The sequence below is a fragment of the Centrocercus urophasianus genome, unplaced genomic scaffold, assembly GCF_019232065.1.
Source record: "Centrocercus urophasianus isolate 14NV4802_14NV808 unplaced genomic scaffold, USGS_Curo_1.0 seq_19, whole genome shotgun sequence".
NCBI lineage: Eukaryota > Metazoa > Chordata > Aves > Galliformes > Phasianidae > Centrocercus > Centrocercus urophasianus.
In genome coordinates, this window is record NW_024884744.1 from 4617669 (window position 1) to 4631129 (window position 13461).

The 13461-nt window shown below is 45.2% G+C and overlaps 1 long non-coding RNA gene across 3 annotated transcripts; it reads left to right on the forward strand.

Annotated features, from left to right (window-relative positions):
- Positions 1-1195: 1195 nt before the first annotated feature.
- Positions 1196-13452, forward strand: LOC122161595. Of its 3 annotated transcripts, none has more exons than XR_006169226.1 (7): positions 1196-1628; positions 4925-5147; positions 5562-5661; positions 5864-5976; positions 10846-10968; positions 11881-11981; positions 13196-13452. It is a non-coding gene; the product is annotated as an uncharacterized LOC122161595 (long non-coding RNA). The 3 variants fall into 3 exon arrangements; XR_006169225.1 differs by lacking the exon at positions 1196-1628 and adding an exon at positions 1660-4795; XR_006169227.1 differs by lacking the exons at positions 1196-1628; positions 5864-5976 and adding an exon at positions 1660-4795.
- Positions 13453-13461: the final 9 nt, after the last annotated feature.

A 13461-nucleotide genomic window follows, 5' to 3' on the forward strand; every position in this document is an offset into this window, starting at 1 on the left:
GGATGGTGCAGGCTGGGAGGGGAAGCTGAATTGCTGGTGCATGTTGCTGGGCTATCGGTCAGTGGAGCAAACCTGAAAGGAGACACTGGAATACAGGGAGCACGCCAACAATATCACAGCAATGATAAAATTGCACGCACTTTAATATTATAGGTGTTGCATAAATGTCATGCAGGAGATGCAGAAATAGCTTTTTGCTTATGTGGATCTTCAGTTTGTGTTTTCAGTGGTGCTGAATGGCAAACACATTTTCATTCTGCCCTGAAAAATGAGTCTTTATGCAGCAAGAAGCAGAAGCTCCCCACAGCTACCAGCAAGCCCAGGATCAGTGCAGCTCTTTGGCCCAACAGCTACACGGAGGGGACCTGTGCTGCTCCAGCATTTACAGATGGCAAATTTTGCCAGGTGCAAGGTGAGTTTCTGGGCTTGAACAGCACTGAAACACAGAAAAAGAAAAGGGCAGAAGGGAGCACTGAAAGGGGAGCTGTCTCCTGGATCAACACGCCTTTCTTTTCACCATTCCTACTCCAATGTTATGTAATATTTAACTGAAAAATATAACTATAGCAATATTTAACTAAAAGTAAACTGCTGCGTACTTCACTGAGCTGCAGTGTATTTACTCTTAGGGCTCAGGTTTTTGCTTTGCTGTGCTCAGTTTTTTCAAGTTGAACTCAAGCTGGCATCAGTGTGCGAGAGGAGAACTGGAGTGTCTGGGAATGAAAAGGTTTAACAAACACTTCTTCAGACTCTTTTAAGAAGGATTTCCTTATTTACTCGGGAAGGATGTTCAGAAAGATTCCCCATAATAAACAGCTAATTCCTTAATTCCTGAGGTAGAGAACAAAGTATTTTTAACAATTAGTTTCAGAGCTGTGTGTTTGCTGTATGCAGCCCAGTATTCATTTTGAATAACTCGCAATACTTGTTTTATTCTCATTAGTTGAGATGTGAGTTCACACGTAAGCAAACCACCAAGACTTCTCTCAGCAAGCAAAAAGTTCCTGACTTGTATTCGACTTTGTTCAGACATTACTCTTGTTTGTCTGAGTATCAGCATTATCAGCAGATTAACTACTATTCTAGTCACTCAGAACTGCCAGGTAACTTATTAACAGAAGGTTTATTCAGGTAATGCAAATAAAGTGCATTTGAAAACAAAACATCAAATGTCAACAGTTAGAAAGAGCCTTCACAGAGGTGCTTAGAGTCCCATTGAAGACTCATATTTCTTCTCAGATCTGAGTGCATGGTGTTTAGGGATCCACACGTTTCAGATGGTGTTTCCAAGTGGATGTGTAGAGTCGTTGGGTCTTCCTTTAACCGTAAATCAGCATGGGCAGGATTTCTGAACTGGAGAGGATGACTGGGAGGGAGAGGTTGCAGGAGGGAATGAATAGGGTGTGTGCAAGGGTCCTGCAGTGGGTAGAGAAGAGAAGCCTTGAAAATCCCCACTGCCCCCATCTCTGCAGAGGAGGCAGGCAAGCCTTGTAAGCTCCTCCTTGCAACTCACAAGGATTTGCTTCTTTTATCATGGTGGCTTTGGAGCTGGGGCAGCAGCAGTGCCTGACCATCCCCTCCCACGCTGTGCTGGAGCTGACAAGGACAACGGGGGCCACTATGCAAAGGTAGATCACAGAAGAAGGTAAAAAAGCATGTTTGTACTGACTCTGTTTTCTGGAAGCTGTTTTGCAGCAGGGACACCAGACTGGTGGGGCACAGCTGAGGGCACGACAAACTGCACAGCACAGCAAAACGTGGGAGGAGATGCTTAAAACAATTTTTCTACTCATGGACATGATCTCGTGATGACTCATATAGATAGAATCGACCTTTTCTAAACCCAATCTCCTACAGTTGATCAAGGATCTTAGATTGCATGAGGAAAACTTTACTGGTGGAGGAGGAAGATTGGAAATGCAGCAAAGGCATGTCCTGCAGGCTCAACCATCAACTCAGATAACAAAGGAATCCAGACTTCCCTGTACAATGTTTCACAATAGTAAAACCGTTTTAAAGCTTTTTCCAGATGAGCATTGAAAACTTGTGTTGGCAGATTCTGTAGGTAAGATTGCCATGGAAAGGGCTGCAGAGGGTGTTTGTGTCCTTTTAAAGATACATGGACACACAGAGATGGATCTGGAGAAGCACAGCTCGAAGTTGACATTGGCAAGAGCTGACAAAGCCCAAAGACGTGCTGGTATAAGGCCTTGGTGGGTCTCAGCTCAGCAGTGAGGAGGCTGCAAATGGGTGAAGCCATGGCAAAGCACACAGCACTCTGCCCTGTGCTCTTGCTGTTTGCTTTGGATCAGCTCTGTGCACACTGGGACCACTACAGTTCTTAAGCCAGCCAAGAGCTGGACAGTTACCTTGTGGGCTAGTGAGGAAGCACTGGCTTGGGGAAGAGCTCAAGGAGAGGAGGGGAGCCTGCATTCTCATGCTGCTCAAACAGATTGGGAGGAAGATCTGCCCAATGCTTATCCATAATGAAATTAATTTTGGAAGGCAACAGCTCTTTTTGAGAAATCACTCTATTTACAAGAATGGGGATTTTTTATTTTCAGTTTTGCTTTTGTGTTCTTTGTTACTAGCAGTTTCCATTTTAGCAGTGCTTCTTGGCAAAGGAAGTGATAAATACAAACTTGAGTTACACCCATGCTTTGTTTTAGCAGGCACTTCCAGCTGGGCACTGGGACAGTGCAGTGGTGCCCTTTGGGAAGGTCTCTGCAGTCTTCTTCAGTTCCCATGGCTGGTTTATGATGTGGTGGCACAAAGAGTTTATGTGATGTATTTGAGGGGCAAAGTGGTACAGTGCTGCACAAGGAGCCTTCGTCCAAGGCTGTGTCCTGAGCTCCCCTTTTGTGAAAGAAGGGCTGGGGTCATTCACATGCTCCTTCCACCACAGCTTAACAACCAAGACTTTTTGAGCCATACTGAAACCACGTTGATGTTACTCCATGCCAGTGCCCAGCTGTATAAAGGACATTTGTCTTATTTGGAGAAATACAGCCCCCCTTCCCCATAACACACTTTGAAGAGAAAGGTGGAAGGTGGAGCTGGGTAAGTGCACCTTGTGGCTGAAGTGTGCATGCTAAGAGCAGGCTGTGAATTTTAACTTGCTCTTTTAACACAAAAGCTTAGCTCCTAAACTAGGAAACAGCCTTTGTACTCACTGCTATCAGCAAGTTCACTGTTTTCACTATTACAGCTGAAATAGGAGAACTGGGTGTGTAATTAGACAGCAAGACAACTTATAGCACAATATGTTTGCCATCTTCTTCTGCTAGCTGCTGATGGCTCTACATGTGTTATTTAAATTACAGCCTAGCAGAGGACACTGAGTTGCTCTTACAGATCTAAATATGAGGATTATCAGGGTTCTTCCATTGGGATTGCCCAAGAGGAGAGATCATGGCCAGGACCCTTGCTGGGAGCGGAGACCCCCGGTGTGCTCTGCAGATTTGCAAACAGCTGTATTTCCTTTTCTTCACTTTGTCTTTTTAAGACACAGTTACCACTGCTGACAAGGAAGGGGTGCTGGTTTTAATTTTGAATCAGTCAAAACTGATAAACTACCCAGAAGTAATGGATGTGCGTTTTGAGCACCCCTCATTGCAGTCTGCCTACAGAACCTACTTTCAAGCAGCAATTTCCTCATCTCTCAAGATATCCAGAGAGTAGAAGTTAGAGATGTTTTATAAATATTCCACACATAACCTGTTTTTTTCCAGGCGTATCCTTTTTCTTCACTCAGAAATTTTCTCCAGGGTCATCTGAGGCTGTGATAACGTGCAGAGCATCCCTCAGCAGCCTGCTGAGCCTGCAGAAATCTCAAATTTACACCATGTCCATCTTCAGCAGGAGTCAGATTATTTGGGATTTGCACACATAGTCCAGAAAACTGAGGCATACAGGTTTGGCAAATCAGATGGATCCTGCATATATGCCTTCACTATATGCATGCATATATTGTACAAGTGCTTATATTCCTAGCTTGAACATTGTGAAGAGAAAAATGATGTTTCTAATTTGTAATTTTTTGGTGCTTATCTTGTTATAAGCGTAACATGCACTTATTCCAAATAAATAATTTGTGTTTCATTCCCAAGGGAGCACAATAGCTAGGCAGGGACAGCAGATTGCAGATAACACGCTTATAATCAATTAGCAGAACAATGCAGTCCTCTGAAGTTTTCTGCAAAGCGTTCAACTTATAAACGTGCACAGAGACGAGGGCAGGAGCTGAGATCTGAACCTGGAGGGAAACTATGGCAGCAGGAGATATAAACTGGCAAGTGAGGAAGTTTTGCTAAGAGGAAAAAGCAGATGAGAGCACATTGTTAAAAAAAATCCCTTTTCAAGCCTGGCTTCCTGCCTGGAGATTTGGCACTGTGGTTGTTTTGAAAGAACTCTGTCAATTCCCAGTGCAGTTCCTGAGCTCAATGACTTTCCATCTGGTGGGGCTCACAGAGAAAACCCTTGCTCTCCACCAGATGAGTGTCTCTGCCTGCCACAGAATTCAGGCTCCTTACAGAGCAGGACCAACGTATATAGGAGTCCTGATGTAAGTCCTGATGTAGGTTAGCAGTGCTCTACCTCCACTCTGATGTGTGTGTTACTGGGTCTGTCCCTTCCCTCCTTAGGGACAGCCCAGGTGTGAGATGTCCTTGGGTTGACATTCTCAAGCCCTACAGCTCCTGTCACCGCTCATGATGGGAGGAGAAGAAATCATTCTCATGGATGCTTGATCTAGCAGTTGTTTCTTTAGACACCAAACTGCATCCAGCTGATGAAGGTGTGTGCTCTGGGACAGATCTTGAGCCCAGCACTCCCGAGTGCTCCCTGGGCTCCTCTCTGGGTGATTTTTCTCTGACTTCAGCCACACCATTCAGCCTTCCTACCACAGAGTGTCTCTGTCTTCCAGGGGACCACCAGACGGAAGAAATCTCAGCACCCATTTCCTCCGCAGGCAGATTATGAAGAATTCATGCTTGAAGAGCACTTTGAGAGAACTGAGTTTTAAGACTGAATTATTGACGCTTTGACAAACCTTTTGTGTGTGTGTGTGTGAGAATTACTCAATATGTTGACTAATCGGATAACGTACATGGCACTGCTCCAAACTTAAAGCCTCCATGTCTGCATAGGTATGAATGTGCATGGGTGAATGTACAGCTACCATTAAACACATATATATATCTGAATACCTCTACACAATGTACAGTAGTCCTCAGTTTTGCTGCATTTAGCACAATTTTGCTTAATGTGCTTTACGTACCCATGATGATATTCATCCCTGATGGAGTACTGCTGTAGTTGAGTCAGCTGTCTGTTTAGCACATAAGACATCTGGTATTTAAATTCCTTAACATAGACAGTATATTTCAGATAAAGGCAGCTCAGTGTTTGGTGAGCACGCAACTCTCCAAAATTGCCATCAGGTTACTTTGCTGGTGCAGAGACTTGATGTATGTTCAGCATGGGCTTACAGTACCTGCAGACTATGCAGTCTTTATAACATCTATTGTATTCACCTTTATCTTTTTCTCACATTCATGCAGATAGAAAGCATCATGTCCAAGCTGGCTTCCAAAATTTCTCCCTAATTTCTGCTCTTTGGTGGGCTCTCAGCAGTTACTGCAGAAGGTGAATCCTGTGAAGGTAAGAAGAAACAAGCGGGCTTTAAGTTCCAAGTGATCTGGACTGAGATGTGTTTTCTGGGCAGAAATGTTGAACACAATAAAGCATTATCTTGAGCTAAAGGCTTAAGGTAAAGGTTGCGTACTGCTTAAGACACCATATTAATCTAACAGCATCACCAGTTTTGTGTAGCTGCAGGAGTATCTGTCCTTATCCTATGCAGACAGCATCAGTGAAAGGTCAGCTGGTGGTCAGCATCGTGCTTCGCTGGGTCGGCAGCACAGCTGAATGTTGCCAGGAAATGAACATTTGTACGGCCCGAGGAGCATTTTTAAGGTATGCGTTATCTGTTTGTGAAATCCACTTTTCCAAAAGCAAAATATTTATGTCTGAAGCTTTTATTCCCAGTCATGGCAATGCACTTCCCTGCAACTCTGCTCCGTGTTGTGAATGCTCTGAGTGGAAGGAAAACAGCTTGATGCTTGGGCTGTGCTCCTGGCAGCTGTAAATCCGAGTCATAACTTGCACACCAAGTGTTGTGAAATCTCTGACACTGGATGAACGTCGAACAGCTGGATTTCATCCCTTGCAACACCACTTTTTGACTGTAAAGTAGTGCTTATGGTAGTGCTACTTTGAACTGAAGATTGTAAGCTAAATGAACAGGGGAGCAAAGATGCCTGTGCACTGGAGGCATCAGCATGCACATGCACAAAGACCCCACTATGTAGACATCCCCTGCAGAGCCACAGAAGCAATGCGGAGGTGTGCTTTGTGCTCAGAGACACAGCCAGCTAAAGGGATTACCTTCAGGCTGGTGAGAAACATCACCCCCTTTGGGAGCTGGTGGAGAGAGCGAGTTGTTGCAGGAGCCCTGACACTGCAGAGCACACCTGTATGCTGACACAGAGTAGAAGGAATGACCTGTTGATGCTGAAGGAGCCTGCTGTGTGGCTCCCAGCTGCTTGCTCCCATGGTTTCCCCTGAAATGCCTTTCCTTGCCCTGTGCCAGCACTGCATGCACACCCACAACAAATAATTCATTTGGTGCTTTTCTCCCTGCCTGGAATTTCCACAAAAGTTTTGTTCTTACAGCTGATGGTTTTGGGGTTTGAAATGTGTGCAGATATCTTTGGGATGGCGCGTTGGATTCGATCCTGCCCTCATTCCAATTAATACCCAAATTCACATGAAGTGCAGCAGGAACAAGCTTGTTTTATGGCGGACAGCCTGGAAACACTGTACTAAGCAGTGTGGCTTTCCAAAACTAGATGTGATTAACAACACCGCTGTAGTGTTTTGTTAGGCTGGAAGGCCAAATAGTCTGTGGAGAAGCCAAATACAGGCATGTTTTCTTTATAGTCAGCAAAAATGGCTTGAAAACCTGCTGAACAGCTGCCAGGCTTTTGGAACTCTGAATGCAATGCACACACAGTTGGGTCAACTGTCTATCAGCATTAAAAGTGAAGCTCTCTCAGAATTAACAGAAATATTTGAAATAATGCCTGCAGAAAAGGTGACCAGCTGTGTTGCAGCTGCTGCACAGAGCCCTGGGGAATCAGGCTTTCCCAAAGAAACCCTGGAAGCTTTGCAGTGTTGATAAATAGCTGCTTACTTTGTCTTCATACACAGGACTCAGGCAGATGAGCAAATTGCTCTGTCACCATGAAGGCTGGCACTTTCAAAGTTATTTACTCTGGTGAGAAGTGCAGATCTAGTAGGAAGGAAAAAAAAACCACCTAGGCTCAAGGAAAAATGTGTATATTTTCTGTTTATTTCACCTTGCAACTGACATGGATTTAGGAACACAGCTGTGGCAATGCATTTGTATGTTTAAACCCATAAGGACTATCCTAACCATAGAGAGTTTACACTCCAAATACACTCCTGTGTGCATACAGAGTGCTGTGCAGCACCAGTGGAAATTGTGTGATGGTTCACTTCTGCAGGAGGTGCAGGGCTGATGTCTGAAGAAAACAGCTGAGCACAGATGAGCAAATGTGTTGCTGTTGGGTTTGTAGGAAGGCCTTTGGTTCAAAAACCTTATACCAATTTCACCTACAATCAAGGAAGGAGCTTTCTTAATGCAGATTCCCTAGCAATTTCTGACAAATGTTGGGAATAGAAAAGTACACCCACCAAGATGGCTCTGCCCAATTGCTATTCCTCCTCGATCTGCCTGTTACGAGCTTTCTCACACTAGTGTGAGATGCTGATGTGGAAGGGGATACTGTGGCTTCAGTCCTTCTTGACATTCGGGATGCACTTCCCAAGCCTCTTTTTCCACCCTGCTGTGTGAAATCAAGTTTGGCAAAATCTTGAGGGAATTAAACTGCAATGGAGTGATCTCTTTGCTCAATTCATATTTGCTGCCTGCCTGATTTATGTTGAGAAGAGGCAGTTGGGCATGCCAATTATCCTGTCTTTTATTTGCCTTGTGCATTGAGCCTTTGGCTACTAGAATTAAACTGGAAAATGCAATTAAAAGCATTAGCTGTAGCAAGCATACCACAAAATATCATTATATGCTTGACAATGTTCTCCTTCATATTGTTAATCCCCCCAGATCTACCTGCGCTATTAGATTTCATATATGGATTTTATTTTTCTCAAAAGACTAAATTAATTGGGATGAGCAAGTTGTGCACCTAATTGTGTAAGGAAAGAAAAGGAAGATGTCACCGTACTGAGAACCTCTTGGTAAACATAGTCTCAGCTGGAGAGCAAACGTTATTCAAGCTTCAAATGTTTGTGGGTACCGAGATGACTTATACTTGGCTTGGCACACCTTGGAAGTTACTGTGTATAAATGAGATCTGTGGGTCTTTGAGCAGTGCATGCCAGGGCTGAACGCTGGGGCCCTTCTCCTCCCTTCCCTCCCAGGTGAGGTTGAACCAATCTGAATGCATCCATCCTACCACACACGCAGGTACCTGTGTGGGGAGCATGTGCTTGTGAGACACGCTGCTGGTGTCCTTTAAGGAGCAAACTTAGACGGAAGACAAACTTCCCTTGCTCTTCATTCCCAAGATAAAATAGACCATCATAAAAAGCAAAATTCTGACTCAGCATGCAGTTACAGTAAGTTGAAAAGTCAGGAATGCACCAGTGTTGAACACAGCTGCCAAATTCCTGTGGTTATTTCCCTGCAATACAGTCTGAGGAGAAAATCAATAAAGATAAAATAGGCTGAGACGGTATTAACCCTGTAAAGTCTGCAAGGTCAGGTTACTGGCTTTGCCAGCGAGGATCCAAGAATGCTTGATTCTCATACCACTAAGCTGCATGGCCTTCCTTATGGTGAGAATATTCGTGAGTCATGTAAGTGCATGCATAACAACTTTAAAAGATATCTGTTGATCTCTGATAGAAACACTATTGCAGGAAAGAGTTGCTGTTTCCTTATTGCAAAGACCTGACAGAAGTCCTGCTCACCTTCAGTTTAAACCTTCTCTCTACCTGTGCGAGGAGGAGTTCCACAGAAAATAGATGTCTAAGGCCCAAAGGGGTACATGTGGAAAAAAGAAGAACAAAGGAGAATCGAGACAGGCCCAGCTCACTGGTGACGTGCTATGTCTCGTTGTGTGATGACAAACAGGAAGGCTGGCAACTCTGCAGCAGTAAAACAGATTGAACTGGAGAAATGGCAACTTTTTGGCTAGCTGGAGCCTGCCAGGAGTGGTGATATCTCACTGCATGCTGTTGGATTGCAACATTTCGCCTGTTTCTGTTGGTCCTAACGGGAAGTATAAAGGCCTGGATAAGCCTGCCGACTTTGCCCTGCTGGACTCATTTCACTTAATGTTTATTGCTGAAAATAGATGAGAGCAAAAACATAAATGAAACTTTCTTCACTCAGGGGAAACAAAACTTACCTGACTGATACAATCACCCAAGGGTTCTTTGCCATTACTCTGGAGGAGGGATGCAGCTCCAGGAGGGCCCATGGCTGGGTGCATGTGCACACGGGCTGCAGACAGCTGCCCATGCTCGGCCACCAGCCTCGTGTTACCTGGGAAGTATTCCTGCTTCACCGAGGGCTCGTTTCTTTATGAGCGGTTCGGGGAAACAAGCCTAGTGATAGGGCTGAGCAGATAACCAAACAACAGCCCTGTTTTCTTCTGAGTTTTCCTGATTGTTTTATTGGTCTCTGGGAAAGCACCAGGTCAGAATGCTTTGAACATACCTGCCTGCGCTGCAGTTCGCCTGTTGGGAAAGGTTATGGCAAGATCCCAGTCTGTTTCTATTGTTCCAAGCACTGCTCGCCTTGAGCTGGTGCCAGGGGCTCCTTCACACGCAGATTAGATGAGGTAATTATCCGTGCACCGGCAGAAGCCTGCCTGAGTTTCTTGTGTTCCTACTGCTCCCTCACAGTGACAAAGCTGAGGAGACCCCAGGTCCTCATGTGCCCCACAGCTGGGAACAGCTGGCTGCTCGGTCTGGGGACTCAGTCAGCTGCAGACCCACAGCTCCTAAAGAAAACAGGCTTTCTCTTCGCTGCAGCAGGCTGTAGCTAAGGTCTCAACGTGCTGATAATTTCTTCCTTAACGATAAGTGAAGTCTCTCCAGCTGCTGTGAGGAGTAGGGTACTTTCGGAGGGCTTCCAATGCTGCCAGGCTTGGAGCATTTTCAGTGTTGTGAACAGTCAAGGAAAACAGCAGAAATCAGGAACTTTGCTTGAGCAAACTGCTGACACTGAGATGAGCTGCCCTGTGCAGGGCTGGGCTTAGGTGGGTACATGCAGAGGAGTGCAAGAAGTGCTCCTGCACCAGCCTCAGCTTGTAGGTCCAATAGAGAACAAGCCAACACCCTCACAGCTCTGCCTCAGAGCTCATAGAGACTTGGCACTTGTACAAGCGCTGCTGAGAAACTAACAGCGATATTGGGAGGTGGAATTCCCCTCTCCAACCTGTGGTAAACATCCTCAGCCTCCCATTGCGCCAGGTCCCATGCTGCTGGTGGGAGAGCTCAGCGCAGCTCAATCCCACTCGTGCTTCTGGTGTTGGTTTTTAAACCTTCTCCTGCAGTGACAGTCTCCTGGATCCTGAGACTGACAGCAGTGCTGCTCACAGAAAGGTTTAGGCATTAACAGGAAAAGCACCTTCTGCCTTAACCAGTTCTTCAGCTGGAAAACAGAAATTTGATTACAAATCCTGGTACTGATATTAACTTTTAATGATTTCTATGTCCTGACTTGCTTCACAGGCCAGCTGGTTTTGCTTCCAGCTCTGCATACTGAGTCACATGGGGTCAGGCTGAGGCGGACACCTGCAAGTAGAGTGGCGGATTGGAGCTGAGTTAACTAAGCTGCCCTTTGCTGATTGCAGAGTGAGTAAACAAGCCTGTTGAGGAAGTGTCAGGAGGAAGAGCATGAAGCTGAGTTTGCTTTGGTGGGCTAACATGCAAATAGCAGGTCCCCTGCTCTTCACAGCTCAGGTGATACTGTTCTAAGCAGGCAGAAGAGAGCAGAGTGGTCTCTGCTGAGGATAAAGGTGTATTTCAAAGCAATGCCAAGAAATAGGTTACAATTAGAATGTACATTAGGAAGGCCTTAAAAACTGGGATGGGTAGCTGATATAAGTATGAACTTGCACCTGCCTCAAGGTGACATCTCTTTTAGTTCTTGCTCAAACCCAGAAACTCCCTTGGAAATGCCATCAGGTGAGAAGATTACCAGCCTAAAAAATCAGGCTGATGGCACTCGCTGAAATAGGTGGGAAGAAGCCAAATTTATGCTAACAGCCTCACCTTATTTAGAGTGAAAGAAGTATTATCAACCAAGAATCAGTCTATAATCTTTAAGAAAGTGGTTCTAGGTTTGTTACTGTTGCAACACATATAGTGCATGTATGTATGTACATACTTACAATAAGTGGTTCCTTAGAGCATGCTTAAAGATGTTGTCTGGAAGCTTCTGTTTCACCAGTGGCCGTGTTGTTCAGGGTAAGCCATATGATTGCATGGCCACCTTCACCTCTGCAGCTCTGTCACTGACTCACAGTGCTCTGCTGTGGAGTTGGTGGAGTTGGACAACATGCAGCCGAGATGGGTCTGTGCTCAGAGAGGGTCTTTGTGCAGAATATCCCATGTGTGTGCTAATCACTGGGGGGTTAGCTGTGAAATCCACAGGGTGCTCTCTAATTTATCTTTTCAGCACCGTTTTTTGGGTTCTTTTTGGTGGAGGAAGGATGTTGTGAAACTGTGTAAGTAGATACTGAAAGTGTGTTTTACAACCCACAGCATGTTTGCATGCTGGGAATGGAGGTGCTGGAGCAGATGATGTGATAGCTGTTAATGCAATGCAGAGCGTGTACACGTGGCTGGAGTGAAAAGCATCAAAGGTAACTCATCTGATGGCTAAAACAACCCTCAGCCCCACTACTGACAACACCAGGTGATGCTGGCTGCCATGGGCTGCTTTGGTAGTGGGACTCTTGGAAGGGCCCCTGCACTTGCAGCCAGCTGCCTCACACAGCATGGAAAAGCAGAAATAGCCCAGTTTCCCTAGGTTACCCTTGGGGGTTGAAATGCAACCACTTCCAGGGCCACTCACTTCTCTCTGTAGATTTGGGAGACACTGCTATGTCTTATTTCCATGCATCCGTTCTTATATCATTGCATGTGAAGGCAATTAAGGCCCTGAAAATGCAGTGCTACACAACCAGGCAGCTCCATCCTGGGAGCCGCAAGGCAGCCTCCCCTTGGTGCACCCACCCTTTTGGTCCTGCAGGATCACAAGATGCACAGACAGCAAACAAGAGACCCAGATGGCTGCACACATTACAACTGGCTTGCAAATCTGAACTATTTGGAACTGGAGTTGAAAAAATCCTCATGATCTGCCAAGGTCTGAAAGAAAATCAGACTCCAGTGGAAGAATGGCACTGGTTTGGTTCTGGTTTTTGCAAGAAATCTCAGAGCAAGCTCAGATCATGAACTCTGCACATCATCCATTGTAAATTCGTGACTCAGGGGCTGGGCAGCCACAAGTCTTGGCGCAGTTCCTGCTGCAACGCCGCATTTCTACTGTTTTCAAAACACGCTGCACGTTTCCACATGAGTCTTTGTTTTAAACGCTCCCTCTGCTGGCTGTTGTGTGAATTAGCAGACAATAATTCACACACCTCAGTCTGCATTTCAGCTGCAAAGTTGTGCCTGGGTTAATAGCAAAAAACCTTTTTCTGTATTTCTCTACCGCGCTCTGAATCCCGCAGCTCAATTGCACCGCACCTGTGTTTGTAGGAGACACCGTTTTCTATTTACACCAATGATTACTGATGGTTTAAATCCCTCATTACAAAGCGTGTTGCCCCCTTGAGGAGCTCTGCCTCTCCTGCATCTCTGGGCTGTCTTACTATGAAGCACAGCAGTTTAATATTATAATTTCTCCCTTAACAAATGAAGGTCGTGATGAAGTATTTAGTGTTGGCTCGTTCATATACAGCCAGAAACAAAGTAATAATGATAAAAAGTTTTATAAAAGCAGTTTTAAAGGGGAGATTGTAGCATTTCTATTTGTTTTTCTTTTTTTTTTTCCTCTCTTGTTGTTGAACAGCCGATGAACACTTTGAAATGCTGCAGAAAACTAGGGTGGAAAAAAAGTTAAACTTATGTGAGGAGTAAAAGGCAGTCCTGGGGTATGTTTGTGATGTGCTGCTGAAGATTTATGCAACTCTTATGAAAGAAAGAAATGCAGCTGGACTTGTGCCAAAGAAGGGGTTAAAAGCAAGCAGAGAACACGTGCTGTTCCTGGAGACAAACAAAATAGCCTGTGGTCCTGATCCAAGGAGGCTTCTGAGCGCGAGGGAAAGGCAAACAGGT